Source organism: Sorex fumeus, unplaced genomic scaffold (assembly GCF_029834395.1).
Source record: "Sorex fumeus unplaced genomic scaffold, SorFum_2.1 ptg000009l, whole genome shotgun sequence".
Lineage (NCBI taxonomy): Eukaryota > Metazoa > Chordata > Mammalia > Eulipotyphla > Soricidae > Sorex > Sorex fumeus.
Window position 1 is genome coordinate 10,738,351 of NW_026606066.1, and position 15,722 is coordinate 10,754,072.

General features: G+C 39.0%; 1 protein-coding gene across 7 annotated transcripts in view; it reads left to right on the forward strand.

The window, feature by feature from the left end:
* Positions 1 to 15,722, forward strand: part of PKP4 (plakophilin 4) — a 285,729-nt gene that overhangs the window by 140,209 nt on the left and 129,798 nt on the right. The window lies entirely within an intron of this gene.

Genomic DNA, 15,722 nt, shown 5'->3' on the forward strand with positions numbered 1-15,722 from the left:
AAATTAGCAAACATTTTGAGAAAATTGGATTCTATATGTTGATACTTTTCTCCCCTGTGAAAAAAGAATTAACTAATTTCACTGTTTATTGATTTAATATATTGTGATGCCTAGTTTTAACTATTTCCTTATGTAATCATCATTTTTCACTTCTTTCAGAATTCCCTGTCAAATTTTCTTCTGTATCACTGTAATCTTGTTGTTCCTCGATTTACTCAAGCGGGCACCAGTAATGTCTCTGTTCGTCCCAGCCCTGATACTCTACCAACCTCTCCTAACTCATCTTTCCCAACGATTGGAGGTTCTTTCAGGGTCAGGGGAATGAGACCTGTTATAGTTACTGTTTTTGACACATTGAACACGCCACTGGGAGCTTGCCAGGCTCTATCTGTCTGGGCGGGAAACTCTCGATAGCCTGCCGGGCTCTCTGAGAGGCATATGTATATATTTCTTTCTAAAATTGTTTACTGCTGTCTGAACCCCACCAAACATGGTGTGGTAATTAAGGAAAATGGGTATAAGACACTTTCTACCCATTTTCCATAAATTTTCCTTTATCAGGAAATTATTTTTATTAACATTACCTTGATTTGTATTTACCCTGTGAGGACTTCAGATTAAGAGTGTTTTAGAATCATTGAAATTCTCTTGGCTGCCTTAATCAGACATGGACTCCAAGTGAGACTCAAAATGAATGTATTTTGCTGGCCATCTTTAAGATTTCACATTTTAAAACATAATAACTGGCAGTTGTAGTTATTCTTCATTGTATGCTTAAAAGAATCTGAAAAGAGTACAGCAATAAAGAAATAATTAAAATTTCATGGTCCCTGTACCAGTGTACCTTACAAGTGGTCACAGCTCACATTTGGCAATTCTTACCATTAGAACCTGGTTTGCTCTCGTTTATTCTATTCCTACCCTTCTTTTCCTAAATTTTTAAAAATCACATTGAACTTATACTCTGCGGGAAAGCAGACATTAAACAAAAATGTAAAGACAAATATAAACTGATTATTATCTTTTTTTTTTAGTTTTGAGAGTCGCCCTAGTAGTGCTCAGAGGTCATCCTGTGGTGGTGGGGGATCCTTTGGAAGCAGGCCCTGAACTTGGGCGGCCACATGCAAGGCTTGTGCTCCACCACAGCTTTTTGAACTACCTCTCTGGCCCCATGAGAAGTGTTATTTTAATTGTTATTCAGATAAGGCCTTTTCAAGAGGTGATACTGAAATTGTAGTAGGAAAATAAAATTTTCTTATGAATTATTTGCATTTGCTTTTCATTTTTTTTTGTAAATTTATCCCCCTCATCTTCATTCCCTTTTTGCTTTCTGTTGTTTCCATGATGACCAGGAGTCACACACATTTAGTTATGGTATTTGCCGAGGTACACACCCTTTATTAGTGTTACTTGCATTCACTTTAGTTCAGTTTTCTCCAAGGAATGCAGATTAGATTGCAGTATTTGCACACTTTGGTGAGATATGTCAGAGTTCACATATTGGGTTGTGACACAATTGAGCATATGATAGGGTGCCATTGATTGAATTCATCACCTCATTGACTTCATGTTTAAGTAGAACTACCACTGAGCTATCTCTGGGTTCCCCAAGAATAAATGATGTTTTCCTACTGTTGCTTCTATGCTGAATTAGGAGAGTTCCTTTAACTAAAAGAGGACCCATGTTTTGTTTGTTTTTTAAATCACAAGTATGTCCAGAATCTGATTGCTTTCTATCACCCTCCTTGTTCCATATTACCATAGACTTGAAACTTCTAAATATTCTCTCTTCTTCTAGCTTCCTCTATAATCTGTTTTCAACAGAAAGGTACTGTTAAAAGGGAAACCAAATTTCAGTAGTCTTCTGTCCAATATTCTAGTAATTTCCCATTCTTGGTACTAAAGCTAGTCTCTACTAGCTTCAGAACCACTAACTTGGTTTTGAAGGTAGTGCTCTTTGAAGATCACTCCGATCAGACCCCTGGTTTCTCTCTAACTTTGCCCTCTCTCATCCTCATTCATTGCTTCAGCCACACACACATTGAACTTAAAACAGTTACACTTAATAGCCTTTGTACTTGCTCTTCTTTCTGCCTAGGATGTTCTTCCAATTCTGCTTTGAGTTCTTATGTTTCTGATGTACTTGATGATCTCTACAAGATATTATTTGAGTAAGATGAGTAAAAATTGGAGTCATAAAGTAATTGTTTTCTGGGGCACCTTGAAGATTATTAAGATTATGAATTTCCTTTGCTTTCAAAATCCAGTAATATATAGACATTACTTCATCACCATGTAGAACAGCCCTTCTGAGTATGATTGAACTCAATCCACAAGTGCTAATAAACTATGATGGGAAACATTTATTATACATACACCTTAAACTCAGCAGGACAACTATAGTCACTGAAGTTTCTGCCATTATTCTAGAAACTTGGGAGAACCTTAAGCCTCACATTTCACTAATTATTTTATCACTGGAAGTCCATGACTGTTTTGTCTAAGTAGTTGCCAATCTCTCATCCCTAGCCTTCTGTTTGTATATTTATCTAATCCAAATCCTTTCCTTTCTAAATGCTTTTTATGATATCTGGAGCTACTACTGTATGGCCAATCATTAACACCACAACCTCCTCTTTTTACTCTTTATTCCTCTTCCTTAATAACATTACAGTTGTTGTCTGCTAGGATCTCCATATCTCCAAAACAGTATGGGTATCTGTTTATTCTTTAGTCACTGGGTTTCTTCATAGAGTTCAGAAATAGGTTCACTCTTTATGACTTCCATATATTTACATATGTCTTCCTTATTCAAGTGTCTGCACATTTGAGACTTTTGTTCCTGATTGTACGACTTCCTCTTTCTCATTATTACTGTCATGTAACCTTCGATTAATTGGCCTTGTTTGTTGAAGATTTGGTTCTCTGTTAATGATCAATTTTCTCTACCCATCTTTTTCTACGAATTTGTAGGTCAGTTGGTATTCACATGAACTGCCCTTTTAGTTGGTTCTTCCAGTTACTTGGCACACTTAACACAAATTTCATTTTCCTTTAAACATTGTCTTCTTAGACCAAAATTTCTTATGCTTTATCTTACTTTCTTAGTAAGAACAAGACATAATTTATTCATTTTCATTTTCTTATCTCTTGGCCTTGTCATATTCTCTATAATTTGTCAAACCCTAATCTTAATATACCAAACACACAGGGCCAAGAATAGGAAACACAGGTCTCTCAGAGAAGAATCAAAGAATCATTTTTAAAAGAAAGAAGAAAATATCTTAGGTGACAGATGCATAGGTGCCAATAGCTGAATAGATTACTTAGAAAAATTATTCCCCCCAGGGGGAAAAATTTCCTTATTTCTTAAAAAAAAAAAAGCAAACTGTTTAATCAAATATAAGTACCTTTATTTAGTGATAATGATTATTTGGTTGTGCTTTATGAGCTTTTTCATCTTTTTAGATGGTCAAATTTAACAGGAACACAGTAGAAGAAAGGAAAAAAGCAACCACATAATGTTATGTAAAATGAAAGTACTTATAAAGTAATTAGGATTCGAGATGCTTGTCTTGGCTCCTGTCTTGAGTCTGGGAGGTTGCTGTCTTCCTTCCTAGTAGGCTTCTGGGGCACTACCTATCCCATCGGCAGGTGTATATTATACACTTGAAAACTGATTTTAATAATAAAGCAAAATATAATTAGAAAAAGAAATTGTATCATTGAAACATGATGCGTTGTGAAACCAAATGTAAATAATTGGATTATATCCACACCATTGAGTATCTCTAAGTTGTGTAAGCAAGAATATTAGTTATATTTTCTAAAAAAATTACTCATAAACATCCCTACTATTGCACTTGGGCTATACTCTCTGGTGCTCAGGGCTTATTTCTGACTTTATACTCATAGGTTGTGCATGAGGGATCATATGCACTGCCATGGATTAAAACTGGGGTGACTCTCCAGGCTCTTGTTTATCATTGATTTACATATTAATGAAGTATTTTATATTTCCAACACAATTCATATACAAATACAGGAAAACTTTGTTAAAAGCAGTATATTTGAACATGGAGATGAATGATTCACAGTCACCTAGAGTTGCTTTAAGTTAATTCTGACGACAGACATTAACCATGCAATCTGTTGCCTCACTGGTCTCAGTTTTTGTTATGGCAATTTGCAGAGTGGTGATAATTCAAAGACTATTATTTTTCCTTGTGACCTATGCTTTTTTTTTTGTTTTCAATTTACTATGCCAACTGAGCAAAAAAGGCCATGTCCAAGTATAATCTTCTGAGACTGACATTTTTTATATAGTTACTTATCAACTGTTTATCACATTCGGAGCACTTCAATATCCTGATCAAATTCTAAGGCGAGTTCATTTATATTCTGTCATAATCACAATAGAGGATTAAACAAATATTTATAAACCAGAACAGGGATTTGATATTTAGCAGTGATAAAGGGTAATGTCTTACTTATTGCTTTGCTACACTGTGGCATTGCCAAGTTAAAATAGTTTAAAGATGTTTCTCTTGTTTTCTAAAGAGGAATGGACTGCATACAATTAAAAACATCTCACTGTGAATGTATGTGTGAAAAATATCTTCACACAAGAGCATTTAGTTTTTAAAGTTCCTTCAATACACTAATGGCATACAATTTAGTTTAACAGCTTTGTGTGTTGTAATCAAGAGTGTGAATAGGCAATCAAATACTTCTGTGAAATTCTGCTCCCCAAAGAATTCATGGCAAGCCTGTTGCTATGGTGCAGTCTCACCTGGGACTTGTTTAGCTTTTTTCTCAATCAGATACATTGACAATAATGAGCTTAAAAACAGATCCTCATAGGAAGTTCAGAATTGAGAAATCAGATTGTTAGATGAAGCAGCGTGACTCTTCTTTATTTCAACTTGCACTTAGAAGTTCTTATTTGTAATCCCATGAACCTTAAGATTCACTGAAGGCATCACTGCCTCACCTAACCGAGTAAGGTGTCATAGAAGGCACTGCTTATTAGATGGGAAGTCTCAGAAAATATCTCTACAGAACTGCACTCTAGATGCTCTCATCCACGGATGTTTCTCTGAAATTTTAGTAACTGTTAGTTGTTTGAAACCATCAGGGTTCTATTTAGTGGTTCCATTTTATTTAGATAATGCCAGAGATAGCTTCTCAGTCAGTTATTAAATTGAAGGATCTCATCACATCAGTGTAAAATAATAAGCCAGGCAGTGAGACCTTTTGATGGATTACTTAGGTATGTGTTGTTTTTAAGAGATTATCATCCTCTCTTCACCTCAAAATCAATTTTATTGCCAAATGCTATATGTCATGGTGAGAAGCATTGATAAAAAGCACCAAGTCTGGACTCTGCCTGTGACTGCCATTTTCTTCTGCCCCCTACTGGGTTTGTGACCTTAGACATTTAGTTTTTATAGCTCAGAATTGAAAATCAGGGAGCCTGAGTAATAACACAGCATGTTGGGCACTTGCCTCATATGGAGCCTACCGAGGTTCAATCCCCAGTATCTCCTGAGCCCACCAGGAGTAAAGTAAAACCTGAGTGCAGAGCCAGGATGTGGAATTGACACATCCTGACACTATGGTTTGTCTCTCTCTCTCTCTCTCTCTCTCTCTCTCTCTCTCTCTCACACACACACACACACACACACACACACACACACACACACATACTGTAGCACTGTCCTCCTGTTGTTCATCGATTTGCTCAAGCAGGAACCAGTAACATCTCCATTGTGAGACTTGTTACTGTGTTTGGCACATCAAATACGTCACGGGTAGCTTTCCAGGCTTTGCTGTGTGGGCGAGATACTCTTGGTAGCTTGCCGGACTCTCTGAGAGGGGTGGAGGAATTGAACCCGGGTCAACAGGGTTGGCCTTATGCAAGGCAAATGCCTTACCTGCTGTGCTATCACTCCAAGAAATGAAAATTATGGTATAGTGCATTCTGTCAGTGGGGACGATTAGAAATGAAGAAGTTCTTAGCGCACAGAAATCATTACTGGGGAATTCTACCATTTATGATAGTCTTAGAAAGCAGTATTCTGTTTCATATCTACTACCTAATAAGCAATAGTTAAAAATACTAGTGTGATTATCCTGTATGTAAATTTGTACCTGGTGTGGTAGAAGAGTCCAGGAATAGCACAAAGGTAGAGGACCTGACTTGCAGAGGGTAAAGCTGGTAAGAAACAAGTGCAATCTATGACATTGCAACAAAATTTCGACAACTTAGTCCTGAAACCAAATATGGAATTACTGCAACTAAAGTATCATCTTGGGGAGTTCTGCCATTGAAGTGAATGAAAACTGCAAGCAACACACTCAGTGTGGGCGAAGTGCAACCCAGTATGCGTAGCACCAAGTCTGCCACCTCCACTCCACCCATCATCACAGATACAGCAACAGCACAGCAAAGGAAGGACCAAAAATGCTTACATGCGAGGAAATAGAAAGAACAGTTAACATTTTATGTGCTCCATCATAAAAAAAGTTTTTAGTGGTTTGAGTGAGCTAGACCAGTGAGCCAGAAAACATCCAAGTCATTTCATATATTATCCTAGATGTTAAGACTGTTGGAAGTAGACTCATCACTTTTTCAGTGAGAATATTGTTCTTAAATCCAACTAAGTAGATATCATTCTAAAACACTTATTCAGTATAATTTAAGAGTGTACTAAGGTTTGTCTAAGCATGTGTTTTTTTTTTTTTTAGGTAGATAGATTTTTATTTCTTTTTTTTTTTCCCCTTTATTTTATTTTATTTTTTTTAAAGTTGTAGATTTACAATTTTTTGTGCTTTGGTTTCAATTATACAATGATCAGATACCCATCCCTCCACCAGTGCCCATTTTCCACCACCATGGATAATATCCCTCCCACCCCCATCCCCCCATCCCCCCGTCTCTGTGGCAGGGCAATCCCCTGTGTTCTCTCTCTCCTTTTGGGTGTTGTGGTCTGCAAAAGAGGCATTGAGTGGCAAACATGTTCAGTCCATAGTCTACTTTCGACATGCATCTCCCCTCCTGGGAGGATCCTCCAAACATCCTTTATTTGGTGCTCCCTTCTCTATCTGAATAGCCCTTTCCTCTAGGATACCCGGCTGGCCTCTAAGTTATGGAGTAATCCTCCTGGTGCTGATCTCAGCTATTCTTGGGTATTAATCTCATACTTTGTTACTTTATATCCCCCAGATGAATGCAATCTTTCTATGTCTATCCCTCTCTTTCTGACTCATTTCGCTTAGCATGATACTTTCCATATTGTACCACTTGTATGTAAATTTCATGACTTCATCTTTTCTAAGAGCTACATAGTACTCCATTGTGTAGATGTACCAAAGTTTCTTTAACCAGTCATCTGTTCTTGGGCATTCAGGTTTCTTCCAGTTTCTGGCTATTGTAAAGAGGGCTGCAATGAACAAACAAGTGCAGATGTCACTTCAACTATACATTTTTGCCTCTCTGGGATATATTCCCAGGAGTGGTATTGCTGGGTCAAATGGGAGCTCAATTTCTAATTTTTTGAGAATCGTCCATACTGTTTTCCAGAAGGGCTGAACCAGTGGACATTCCCACCAACAGTGAAGGAGTGTCCCTTTCTCGCCACATCCACGCCAGCATCGGTTGCTTTTGTTCTTTTGAATTTGGGCCAGTCTCTGAGGTGTGAGATGGTATCTCATTGTGGTTTTGATCTGCATCTTCCTGATGATTAATGATGTAGAGCATTTTCTCATGTGCTTTTTTGCCATTCGGATTTCTTCTTTGAGAAAGTTTCTGTTCATTTCATTGCCCCATTTTTGGATGGGGTTGGATGTTTTCTTCTTGTGGAGTTTAACCAGTATTTTGTACATCCTGGATATCAACCCCTTGTCAGATGTGTATTCGGTGAATATCCTTTCCCATTCTGTAGACTGTCTTTGTATTTTGGTCACTGTTTCTTTGGAGGTGCAGAAGCTTCTTAGTTTAAGATAGTCCCATTTATCTATCTCTGTTTTCACTTGCTCGGCCAGTGGCGTGGCATCTTTGAAGATACCATTAGCTTCAATGTCATGGAGGGTTTTGCCAACTTTGTCTTCAATGTACCTTATGGTTTCTGGTCTGATGTTGAGGTCTTTAATCCATTTTGATCTTACTTTTGTACATGGTGTTAGGCAGAGTTCTGAGCCTATTTTTTTGCATGTAGCCGTCCAGTGATGCCAACACAATTTATTAAAGAGGCTTTCCTTACTCCACTTCACATTACTTGCACCTTTATCAAAGATTAGATGAGCATATGATTGAGGAGAAATGTCAGTGTATTCAACCCTGTTCCATTGGTCTGCAGTTCTGCCTTTGTTCCAGTACCATGCTGTTTTAATTATTACTGCTTTGTAGTACAGTTTGAAGTTCGGGAGGTTGATTCCTCCCATTTTCTTTTTCCCAAGAATTGCTTTAGCTATTCGTGGGGGCTTATTGTTCCATATAAATTTCAAGAGTGTTTGCTCCATTTCTTTGAAGAATGTCATGGGTATCCTTATAGGGATTGCATTGAATTTATACAATGCTTTCGGTAGTATTGCCATTTTGACAATGTTAAGTCTCCCGACCCATGAGCAGGGGATATCTTTCCATTTCCTCATGTCCTCTTTTATTTCCTGAAGTAGCGTTTTGTAGTTTTCTTTGTACAGGTCCTTTACTTCCTTAGTTAAGCTGATTCCTAGGTACTTGATTTTCTGGGGCACAATTGTGAATGGGATTGTTTTTTTCATGTTGCTTTCTTCTCTCTCACTGTTTGCGTATAGGAAAGCCATGGACTTTTGGGTATTGATTTTATAACCTGCAACTTTACTATACGAGTCTATTGTTTCTAAGAGTTTTTTGGTGGAAGTTATTGGGTTCTCTAAGTAGAGTATCATATCATCTGCGAATAGTGAGAGCTTGATTTCTTCCTTTCCTACCTGAATGCCCTTAATATCTTTTTCCTGCCTAATCGCTATTGCAAGTACTTCCAGTACTATATTGAACAGCAGTGGAGAGAGTGGGCATCCCTGTCTCGTCCCTGATCTTAGAGGGAAGGCTCTCAGTTTTTCCCCATTGAGGATGATGCTTGCTGTAGGCTTGTGGTAGATGGCTTTAATTATGTTGAGGAAGGTCCCCTCTATACCCATTTTGGCTAGGGTTTTCATCATAAAGGGGTGCTGGATCTTATCAAATGCTTTCTCTGCATCTATTGATATGATCATATGCTTTTTATCTTTTCTTCTGTTGGTATGGTGGATTATGTTGATTGATTTCCGAATGTTGAACCATCCTTGCATCCCTGGGATGAATCCTACTTGGTCATGGTGTATGATCTTTTTGATGAGTAGTTGGATTCTATTTGCTAGTAGTTTGTTGAGGATCTTTGCATCTGTGTTCATCAGGGATATCGGCCTGTAATTCTCTTTCTTTGTGGTATCTCTGTCTGCTTTTGGTATCAGTGTGATATTTGCTTCGTAGAAACTGTTTGGAAGTGTTTTTGATATTTCAATTTCGTGGAAAAGCTTAAAGAGTATTGGGAGTAAGTCCTCTTTAAAGATTTGGAAGAATTCACTAGTGAATCCATCCGGGCCAGGACTTTTGTGCTTGGGGAGACTTTTTATTACCATTTCAATTTCCTTGATGGTGATAGGTCTGTTCAGGTATTCCAGGTCTTCTTGGTTCAGCCTTGGGAGTCTGTAGGAGTCTAGGAATTTATCCATTTCCTCGAGGTTTTGATGTTCCGTGGCATAAAGCTTCTCAAAGTACTCCCTGAGGATCCTCTGAATTTCTGTGGTTTCTGTTGTAATGACCCCCTTTTCATTTCTGATTCGGTTTATTAGGGTTTTCTCTCTCCCTTTCTTTGTGAGTTTTGCTAGAGGCTTATCGATCTTGTTAATTTTCTCAAAGAACCAGCTCTTGGTTTCATTGATCTTTCGGATTGTTTTTTGGGTTTCCATCTCATTAATCTCTGCTCTGAGTTTTATTATTTCCTTTCTCCTGTTCGGGTTGTGCTCCTTTTTTTGGTCCTTCTCCAAGCTCTTAAGCTGTGAGGTTAGGTTACTTATGTGTGCTCGCTCCTCCTTCCTGAGGAATGCTTGTAGAGCTATAAACTTTCCTCTTAACACAGCCTTTGCTGTGTCCCATAAATTTTGGTAACTCGTGTTCTCATTTTCATTCGTTTCTAGGAATCTTTTGATTTCCTCTTTGATTTCCTGTCTAATCCACTCGTTGTTCAATAGTGCACTGTTTAATTTCCAGGTGTTTGATTTAGTTTTCTGTTTTTGTGTGTGATTTACTTCTAATTTCAGCGCATTATGGTCTGAGAAGATTGTTGATACAATCTCTACCTTCTTAATTTTATGGAGGCATGTTTTGTGGCTCAGCATGTGGTCTATCTTGGAGAATGTTCCATGTACGCTTGAGAAGAATGTGTATTCAGCTTTTTGTGGATGAAGTGTCCTGTATATATCTACTAAGTCCCTTTCTTCCATTGTTTCCCTCAAATGAAGTATGTCCTTGCTAAGCTTGAGTCTGGTTGATCTATCAAGAGGTGACAAAGCAGTGTTGAAGTCTCCCACTAGTATTGTGTTGCTATTGATGTCTTTTTCCAAATCTATGAGTAGTTGTTTTAAGTACTTTGCTGGTCTCTCATTAGGTGCATATACATTTATTATTGTAAGTTCTTCCTGTTGTACAGATCCTCTGATCAATATGTAATGGCCTTCACTGTCTCTTATGACCTTCCTCGCATGTGTTTTTTTTTAATGTGAGCATTTTTTTTTATTAGTGAAACACCATGAGGTACAGTTGTAGATTTACAATTTTTTGTGCTTGGGTTTCGATTATACAATGATCAGATACCCATCCCTCCACCAGTGCCCATTTTCCACCACCATGGATAATATCCCCCCCCACCCCCATCCCCCCATCTCCCCCTTCCTCTGTGGCAGGGCAAATCCCTTGTGTTCTCTCTCTCCTTTTGGGTGTTGTGGTCTGCAAAAGAGGCATTGAGTGGCAAACATGTTCAGTCCATAGTCTACTTTCGACATGCATCTCCCCTCCTGGGAGAATCCTCCAAACACCCTTTATTTGGTGCTCCCTTCTCTATCTGAACTGCCCTTTCCTCTAGAATGCCCGGCTGGCCACTAAGCTATGGCGTAATCCTCCTGGTGCTGATCTCAGCTATTCTTGGGTATTAATCTCATATTTTGTTACTTTATGTCCCCCAGATGAATGCAATCTTTCTATGTCTATCCCTCTCTTTCTGACTCATTTCGCTTAGCATGATACTTTCCATGTTGTACCACTTGTATGTAAATTTCATGACTTCATCTTTTCTAACAGCTACATAGTACTCCATTGTGTAGATGTACCAAAGTTTCTTTAACCAGTCATCTGTTCTTGGGCATTCAGGTTTCTTCCAGTTTCTGGCTATTGTAAAGAGTGCTGCAATGAACAAACAAGTGCAGATGTCACTTCGACTATACATTTTTGCCTCTCTGGGATATATTCCCAGGAGTGGTATTGCTGGGTCAAATGGGAGCTCAATTTCTAATTTTTTGAGAATCGTCCATACTGTTTTCCAGAAGGGCTGAACCAGTGGACATTCCCACCAACAGTGAAGGAGTGTCCCTTTCTCGCCACATCCGCACCAGCATCAGTTGCTTTTGTTCTTTTGAATGTGGGCCAGTCTCTGAGGTGTGAGATGGTATCTCATTGTGGTTTTGATCTGCATCTCCCTGATGATTAATGATGTAGAGCATTTTCTCATGTGCTTTTTTGCCATTCGGATTTCTTCTTTGAGAAAGTTTCTGTTCATTTTATTGCCCCATTTTTGGATGGGGTTGGATGTTTTCTTCTTGTGGACTTTAACCAGTATTTTGTATATCTTGGATATCAACTCCTTGTCAGATGTGTATTCGGCGAATATCCTTTCCCATTCTGTAGACTGTCTTTGTATTTTGGTCACTGTTTCTTTGGAGGTGCAGAAGCTTCTTAGTTTAAGATAGTCCCATTTATCTATCTCTGTTTTCACTTGCTCGGCCAGTGGCGTGGCATCTTTGAAGATACCATCAGCTAAGCATGTGTTTTTACCAATTTGATTTTCTTAACATTTTGCCAAATCATTAAAAATACCTGATTTAATCTAAGTACATTAGTATTTTAAAAGATAAAATGATAAATGTCAGAGATACATTTAAAGTCATTATTTAGGTTTAGGTTCAGGGAGTCCGAGGGATAGTCATGACCTGCCTTGAGATCATCCTTTTTCTCTTCCCTTTTCTTCACTCTACTGAGAGGTTCAGATAGGTCTCTCTTCACAAATGGTCCTGGTCTTCTCAGGGTTGCCATGCATGTGGACATACAAGCAGACATGGTTCTGGAACTGCGGCTCGTTAAAGACACCTCCAAGTCAGGTGCAGGCCAAGAGCACTGTCTGCTTACCGGGGTATAGCGCCCAGCCAGAAGCACTGACTGAATCTTATATTCTGCTAAACATTTGCAAAGACTTTCATCACACTCACCACACCAGTTTCTGCTTTTAGAAGGAAAAGAATGAGCTAGAAAATTCAGCTTCATCTTTTTGTGTCTATTAACTGGGAGTGTGAATTTTTAATATGCAAATTATTTACCAGATTATCTCAAAAAAAGAATAAAATGGTCTCTTTCCAGTGTTTTTTTTATATCTTAATAGACTAAGATGACAGAAAAATAGTTGAATAAAGACCTTAAATTGTTTTAAATAGGTATCTCAGTCTTAAAGCACATTTAATTACCTAGACTTTTGAGTGGTATTTTGACATTCTTGAAGTTGTCTGTATGAAAAATAGGTGCGGGGTTTGGGGTGGATCAGGTGTTTCACTTATGTCATGGGAAGGTCATGAGAGCCTTTAGTTTGTTGAGAGTATTTGTTTTGAAATTTGATAAATAGAAAAATGGAGTATAAAATAGGAGCAGAAGCCATTGCTTTTTTCTTATCATTTGTCCGAATGGCAAAGTTAGGTTACCACCAAAAAGCTCGGCTACTGCTGCTGCATTCTTCACAGTGTTAAGATACTACATTTTTACTGTAGTGCTCATATCTTGTTATGCTAACTAACCTATGAGGTGGGTGTGATCATTTTGTAGAATTATTCAACTGGAATTTATGGAAGTCAGAGTGCCGTGTCCAGTATCATATATATAGCTAGTGACAGAGCCTAGATTCAGACCCAGGTTAGAGCCATATATTCTGTAACTTTTTCAACTTTGCTCTGATATGCCTTAAATCACATAGTGTTTTAAACTTTCCAGTCTGAGTGACCAAACAACCCGAATCTGCTCTTTTTCTTGTTCTGTATTTTTTAAATTTTTGTTATTGCTGTTGAGAGTCTATGGTTTACAGTCCTGTTCATAACAGTTTCTCATGCACGTAATTCCAACACCAGACCCGTCATCTGTGTACCCACATCCTCCGCCAAGGATCTCAGTGATTCATGCGAGGGGAAAAGGGAGCTCAGATAGAGAAGGGAGCACCAAATAAAGGGTGTTGGGAGGATCCTCCCAGGATGGAAGAAGCATGCTGAAAGTCGGCTATAGACCAAACATGATTGCCACTCAGTGCCTCTTTTGCAAACTACAACACCCAAAAGGAGAGAGAGAACAAAAGGGAATGCCCTGCCTCAGAGGCAGGGTGGGGTCGGAGGATGGGGGGTAGGAGGGATACTGGGACCCGTGGTGGTGGAAAATGGGTACTGGTGAAGGGATGGGTACTTGATCATTGTATAATTGAAACCCAAGCACAAAAATTTGTAAGTGTACAACTGTACCTCATGGTGTTTCACTAATAAAAATTTTAAAAAAAAAAAGGATCTCAGTGATTCTCTCTCTCCCCCCTCCCGTACCCCAACTCAGTTGTGTGGATCAGAAGTGTTGAAGACAATCATAAATCAACATCCATTGTAAATATAAGCTCCCAGATAGTAACACATTAATATTTTTAGTTTACTGTAATGAAGAATTTAGAATTCATTTTTCAGCTCTTATTAATTATGTGGCCTTCAGCAATTTTGCAATTATTTTGCAATTGCTTAACTCAGTACCAGCTTGTACTTTTGTAAAGATTAGGGAAAATACTTAAGAAAGGTATTTGATACCAAGTTATTCTTATTACAAATAAAATTAGCATATTTCCTTATGACTATATCGTAAGGTAAAGGCCCTCCCGTTGATCGTCGATTTGCTCGAGCGGGCCCAGTAACGTCTCCATTGGAGACTTTGTTGTTACTGTGTCTGGCATATCGAATACTCGGTAGCTTGCCGGGCTCTCCGAGAGGGGCGGAGGAATCGAACTCGGGTCGGCCATGTTGGCCGCTTGTAAGGCAAACGCCCTACCTGCTGTGCTATCGCATCAGCCCTATCGTAAGGTAAGGTAAAGGTAAAGGCCCTCCCGTTGATCGTTGATTTGCTCGAGCGGGCCCAGTAACGTCTCTATTGGAGACTTTGTTGTTACTGTGTTTGGCATATCGAATACGTCACAGGGAGCTTGCCAGGCTCTGCCATGCAGGCAAGATGCTCTCGGTAGCTTGCCGGGCTCTCCGAGAGGGGCGGAGGAATCGAACTTGGGTCGGCCATGTTGGCTGCGTGCAAGGCAAACACCCTACCGATGTGCTATCGCTCCAGCCCCGATAGCACAGTGGTAGGGCATTCGCCTTACAAGTGGCCAACATGGCCGACCTGAGTTCGATTCCTCCACCCCTCTCGGAGAGCCCGGCAAGCTACCGAGAGTATTCGATATGCCAAACACAGTAACAACAAAGTCTCCAGTGGAGACGTTACTGGGCCTGCTTGAGCAAATCGACTATATCGTAATTGAAAAAAATAATTTGAGATTTGTCAAACATAAAGTTTGTTTCAGATAGATTAGTCTAAACAATAAAATTAGCATTACTGGACCAAAGAGTTAAGTGGGAGGACAATTGACTTGCATGTGACTGACCCAGTTGGGCCCCTAAGCCTTTTAGGAGTGATCTCTGAGACCAGAGACAGGAGTAAGCCCTGAGCACCATCAGGTGTGACCCAGTAAACAAATAACATTATCAAATGTTAGATGCACTATACATTTTCATTTTTCAATATATGCAAATATCAAATCATTATGTTGGGGCTGAAAAGATAGTACAGGGGTTAAGGTGTTGACCTTGCATCCGATTTACCTTGACTCAATTCCTGACACCATGTATGCTCCCCCAGCTGCCGCCAGGACTGACTCCTGACCACAAAGTCAGGAGTAACCAGGAGCAGTGTTCAGTGGAACCCAAATCAAAGAATAGGAATGTTTATGAGTGATTTGTCTCAGGGTTGTACCTGGCATTTATTTAATGCTCCTACTAAGTAGATATGGCCAATAATTACCAATTTTACTGCTCCTGCTTTACCGTATTTCTTCTTTATATTTAGTTTCTAGCGCAGCATCATAGTTTGCAGTCATGCCAGTGTTGTTTTCTGCTGCCCTGCACCAGGCTCGCCTCCAGAGTGCTGACCCTCTCCACTGAGTTCCTTCCCTCTGCTGCTGCTGACAAGCCTCAGTTCTTGATTCTTTTTTAGCCTTAATTCTAAAGAAGCTGAGGGAAATTTCTGGTGCTTCAGAGAGGAACAGTTTTCGTGAATAGAAAAAATTTTAATTTTACATTTTGTCTTTAAGAAA